The sequence below is a fragment of the Apodemus sylvaticus genome, chromosome 2, assembly GCF_947179515.1.
Source record: "Apodemus sylvaticus chromosome 2, mApoSyl1.1, whole genome shotgun sequence".
Classification (NCBI taxonomy): domain Eukaryota; kingdom Metazoa; phylum Chordata; class Mammalia; order Rodentia; family Muridae; genus Apodemus; species Apodemus sylvaticus.
The window spans coordinates 164,064,806-164,070,858 of record NC_067473.1 but is presented as its reverse complement, the minus strand read 5'-3'; positions in this window follow the sequence as shown (position 1 = coordinate 164,070,858).

Genomic DNA, 6,053 nt, shown 5'->3' with positions numbered 1-6,053 from the left:
TGAATGTATATTATGCTAAAAGGCAGTTAGGGTGGATGTGGTGTCAATGTTTGTAACTCTAGAACTTATGAAGCAGAGGCAGGAGGATCTCAATGAATTCAAGGCCAGCTTTGAACTCTCAGGCTCCCCCCATGTCCCTTATGTCCCCCTCTAGTTCTAAAGTCCCTTGTCCCATCCCTGGTCCCCCTTTCCTTCCCTCTACTCTAGATTTTGACAAAAGACTGCCATGGATCTTCTGACTTCTGATTCCCGACTTCTGGGATCCTAGCAGGGTACAGCAGGCTGGCCCTGCTCTGTCCCCTTCAGTCACTAGAATCCCGAGGAAGCAGAGCCATCTGTCCAGACCAGAGTAGCATGTGGAGGGTGCAAGCATGCACAAGGGGATGCTCTTACATGGTCCAGCTTAGTTTTTAAACTGAGGACTTTATTATCAAATACACATCTCCTCAGAAAACCCTGTGTGAAAGCAAACCTTTCTTGTCTCTTTTTCCAGTAGGGAAGGTGAAGGAATGTGAAGTAATTTGTCTCAGGTTATAAATACGGAGAGTGCTAGATTGCCTCTAACACTGCTACCCTCTGGGTATCACTCTCAGACCAACTACTCTTCTGTCCACAGTAAAGCAAGCAGCTGTAGAGCCTCAGATCCAGTCAGGCCCAAGCTACAGTTACCATTATGTGGAAGCCATGAACATATACCAGATCTATGCCAAACTCCCAGAGAAAGGTGACCACAAGGCACTATTTGAACAGTGATTCTTGAATACTTTGGTCTCCATGAAACACTGGGTAAGCCCTAGGCCTCTTCTTCCTGCATTGGGGTTGTGGAAAGTGAGAGCATTGTTTCCTATCTGAGGCAATCAGTAGAGGGTACACACACAGGAGAGCACTGCTGGGATGGGGCCAAGGCTGGAGAACTGCTGGGTAGAAGTTGAGGTTTCCTTTCTGTCCTATTCTCCCTTACCTACTCTTTCTGCACTGGGGAGAATCTAGCACCTCCATGCTAGGCTAGCTATCTATCACTCCTCCACTGAGGCAAACTCTTAACTCTTAGAAGTGGTGCCTGTGGCATCCAGGCAGGAGCAGGAACCAGGACTAAGGAGGCAGGAGAGCTGGGCTCAGGAGTGCTGGGCTCAGGAGGGGAGCTGGCACAGAGCTTGTCAGCTGAGCCTTGGGTTCCCTGCCAGGTGATGGTTCTTAGGTGTTCCTCCAGTGTTCATCTTGGAGTGTTGAGCTGGACAGATCTTGGAGAGGAAGAGTACAGCTGATGGTAGCATCCTATGTGTCACTGCTACAGGCCAGGCCTCCTGAAAGGAAATAGCACGTCCACCTCAAGCAGTCTCATCCATGGCTTCGCCTGCTCTGTTCTTCTCACTCCTGGGTAAGGTTGTGTGGATACAGCTGACCCACAAGACACCTTTGAGACCAGGAGGCACAGAACTGCCCTCACAGCCTCCTTCCAGGAAGTAGGGCACACAGAAGAGGCATAGATGGGAGCCAGGCCAGGAGCCAGAAAGGGCTGGAAGTCTTTCAGGCACCTGAGTAGACATCAGCTGGGGACCATTCCTGTGTCGGAAACTAGGCCTGGGAGACCTACTCCAACCCCTCTTCCCACTCCTTCACTTCTGCTAACACTGGTGCTGGTTCTTATCTTATGCACTTACCTGTTGTGCAGTGCTACACCTCCCTCTTTTTCTCTCTGGTCTGTTCTTATCTGCATGCCTGTTTTACAGTGTGGGTAATGGGACTCATTCCTTTCTATGTCCTGACAAACACTCTTCCACTGCTCAGGTGCATCTCAGCCCAACACAGGTTTCTTTTCTGCCCTCCAACTTAAATGTTCTCACACTCATTTGTTCCCAGAATACTTGGTGATTGTCTTAGGATTTTACTGCTGTGAACAGACACCATGACCAAGGCATCCCTTATAAGGACAACATTTATTTGGGGCTGGCTTACAGGTTCAGAAGTTCACTCCATTATCATCAAGATGGGAGCATGGCAGAGTTCAGGCAGGCATGGTGCTGGAGGATCCAAGACTTCTCTTCTTCATCTGAAGGTTACTAGGAGAAGACTGTCTTTGAGTCAGGTAGGATGAGGCTCTTAAAGCCCATCCCTGGAGTAACTGACATTCCTTCAACAAGGCCACACCTACTCTAACAAGGGCACAGCTCCAAATCATGCCACTCCCATGAAGTAAGCATGTTCAAACCACACAGTTCTATAAAACCTAATTGTCTCAGCAAGAACACGTTCATACAAAACCTTATGGTGGCTTCTGGCCAAGATAGAATGCCCAGTCCTGGCCTTACTTTTTCCCAGTGGCTGGCTATCTCCATAAGGGCTAGTGCTAGGATCAAGACCCAGGGATCAACTTTGTAGATGTTTTATTTTGCCCTCTGCTTGTAAGCAATATGGCAGTTACCCATGGCTCTCTGATAACCCGAGCTGCCGAGAGGGAAGCATCAAGGATACAGTTCTGCTCAGCTCAGGGGATGCTGGGAAAGGAAGGAAGAAGGTCTTGTCTGGAGCGTGGCTGTGAGCTCTGGAGAGGACTGGCAACTGGCAGGACTGGAAGGGCCCACCGGCCAGGCCAGGGGCTCAGATGGTTACCCTGGCAGTGGAATGTCTCTGTGGACTGGTTTGGAGCAGAGTGATGCAGTCAGACCTGTGATTTGAAGAGAATGCTTACAGCGGTTGGGAGGAAGCAGAGGAAGGGAAATGGTGCTGAGGACACTGAGCCTGGAGGCGGAGTCAGAGATTTGAAGAGAGCAATGGTGACTTGACCCAGGAGTGCCATGAGTTGTGGTGAGGGCCACCTAAGAGCCTTTACTGGAAGAGCAGGAGCAGGGACAGTGACAGGCTGTCTAGAAGAGACATGGAGAACTTCCCAGGGTGCCATCTGCCAGTCCGCTGTCCTGCCTTTTTATCCTCATTGTTTTTTCATCATCAACTGACTCTGCAAAGGTTCTGGTGTCTTGGATTATGAAACTGTCTCTTAGAGACAACACTGAAGATCACATTGCTAGAGGTGTTAGCACCTTTTATTGCTCGAATCTTAACTTTCCCCATAAGCTCGTGTTTTGAATGCTTCTCTCCAACTGTGGCGATACTTTGGGAACTGCAGTGACTGAACAGTGGGGTCTGATTGGCAGAGACAGAGCATGCGTACTCGGTCTTTGAAGATAATATCCACCCTCGCTGTAGCTCCCCTCTGCTTCCTGGATGGGAACACACTTCTCTCCTGTGCCAATCATCTTTCTACATTGAGACTTCTGAAATGATAAGTCAACATAAGATATTCCTGTCTTTAGTTCTGTCACGTTACAATGCAGAGTATCAATACAAAAATTTGCTTCTAGTGAATTGTGGTTGATTCAGTGTAAGCCAGACTCGGTGGTTCTAGGCCGTTGGAACCCACTTGTGGATGTAATGTAGAAGAGTTTGGAGTTAGAAGCTAGAGAAGGCTGAGTGTGTTTTAAGTGTATTGCAATGGGTCTGGTGTGGTACTCTGCAAGGCAGTCTGGTCTGGTTGAGTAAGACCTATTTCTAAGACCCAGTAGAATATTCTACAAGAGACAGAACTATGAGCTGCACTCCCAGATACATAGGTCCCTGACACCAACTCCATACTCCTGACTCCACACATCCATAATCCTGTGGTCATCAGCCACATAGGGCCAGGCCCCTACTGTTCTGGCTGGACTCAACCAGAGTCACCTGGCTATAGCCAGGTTTTACCCACCCCACACTTACCGCTCAACAGTCAGGCAACTCAGCCCACTATAAAGGGGGCTTCTTGGGCCCTCCTCGCTGTCTTGCCCCTTTCTTTTGTCCATGCTCTCCCTTGTCTCTTTGCCCCCTCTTCCCTCTCTCTTCCCATTCCATGTGGTCATTGCCAGCTCTCACCCCTCTGTCTTCTTTCTCTCTTGACTTTTCTATCACTTATCCTTTCCTAATGTCCTATAATAAAGCTTTAAGACCACAGGCTGCCTCTTCTTATCAAAACCTGCCATGTAGGATCAATGGAACAGACCTCAGCATCTCCAGCTGCCAGAAAGGACACAGGACTTCCCCACATGTCCAGGCTTGCTCTAAAGGAACACAAGACCTGAGCCAGAGTGGCCACACATTCAGGGCAAGAACTTTCCACCATAGCTGGACAGCCTCCCTCTGTAGGTCCATGGGCACTGGCCATCTCTATACAGGTAAGTGGGCCCCCATGTTTTCCCTACAGTCTAGCATAGTATAAATGGCCAATACACCTTTAGAAATGCAGACAGTAGAGCCCATAGGTTTTCCAATGGGGTCAGGATTCTGTTGGGAATTGTGCAAGGTACTTTTGCTACATTTTGGTAAAGAATATCTATGTACTGCTGGAATTTTAAGAAAACTGAACTTTACAAAGCAGTGGACATATTTACTTGGCAGAGGAAATGTCAAGGCAGTGTAATATTCAGGCTTTGGGACCATCACTGCTGCCTTTTAGCCAGGTTTATAGTGAGGAGTAAAACCAAAGAGTGAGACTAAAAGATATGAGATCTGTGTGTGGGCAAGCAAAGTGTGCATACACCTAGAGTTGCAGAGAAATGGAGATGAAAGATCTGTATTTTAAAAGAAATCATTTATGTATATATGTATGTATGTATATATGTATGTCTGTGAGTACATGGTCACTATTTTCAGACACACCTAAACAGGGCACCAGAACTCACTAAAGATGGTTGTGAGCCACCATGTGGTTGCTGGGAATTGAACTGAGGACCTCTGGAAGAGCAGTCAGTGCTCTTACCTGCTGAGTCATCTCTCCAGCACAGGCTATATTTGAAAGGGCTTAAAAGGGAGAGTATAGGAGGTTAGGGAAGTGGCTCAGTGGTGTGGAGGAAGGTGTCCAAACTGGTCCTTGCCTCCACACGCACAGGCATAGTATAGAATAGAGTTTATTCAGAGTAGGGGATGGGAGTTAGTGTTAGAGAGAGGCAGAGAGAGAGGGAGAGAGAGAGAATAGAGAGAATAGAGAGAGAGAATACAGAGAGTGGAGTGGAGGCCGGCCATGACCACTTGGAGGGGGGAAGAGCCCCAGGGACAGAGAGGTAAGAGAATGTGGGAGAGCAGAGAGCAAAGAGGGAGAGGAGGAGTAAGTAGCCCCTCTTATAGTGGGCCAGAACTCTGGGGCAGGGCATACCTGGCTATTGCCAGGTAGGTGTGGCGGGGGGAGCTTAGACAGAACCCCAACAGTATTTATTTATTTATTTATTTGTTTGTTTAAAAAATTTGTCTCCCTGTGAACTTGTTAAAAAATGTCTTCTTAAAACTCTCTCTCTTTCTTTCTCTCTCTCTCTCTCTCTCTCTCTCTCTCTCTCTCTCTCTCTCTGTGTGTGTGTGTGTGTTGTGTGTGTGGTCAAAGGAGTGTCTATTCCCTGGAGTTACAGTTACCAGCAGTTGTGAGCTCCAAGATGTGGGTATTGTTAACCAAACTCAAACTTTGGGCCTCTGTAAGAACAGTATATGCTTTTAACCAGTGAGCCATCTGTCTCTCCAGCCCCAAGGCCTGTAATTTTTATAGAGATTAGAAGCCTTGCACTTTGCACTGGGACACTAGGGATGGTATCCTGAGGGCAAGATCCCTCTGAAAGGAAGCTCAGCCATCTATACCTCCAAGTCTATGATAAAAGCCTTCACTTCTAAAGAGACTGCAAGATGAAGGGGAATCCAGAGTCACCCAGGGAAGTGTTTCCTAGTCTCAGCTGCACAGGGCATTTGGCACAGTGGACCTGTCTAGTTCTCAGGCTGGACACAGAACTGGGCACTGTCCATGTAGTATTAGTTTTTCAGGATCACAGAATTCCAAGGTTGTTGGATCATGGGGGCTTGAATCAACATCCCAGAGAGAAACCTGTGATACCAGGTGACATGTAGTCCAGTCAGATTCCCTGCAGGGTCCCTCCAAGCAGGAAGCTCAGAAAGCTGTGAAGGTGAAACCTGAGTTACAGTGGAGACTCCAGGGTGTTGGAGATGTGAGAGTGTGGGATGGTATCTGCCAACAAAGGTGATAT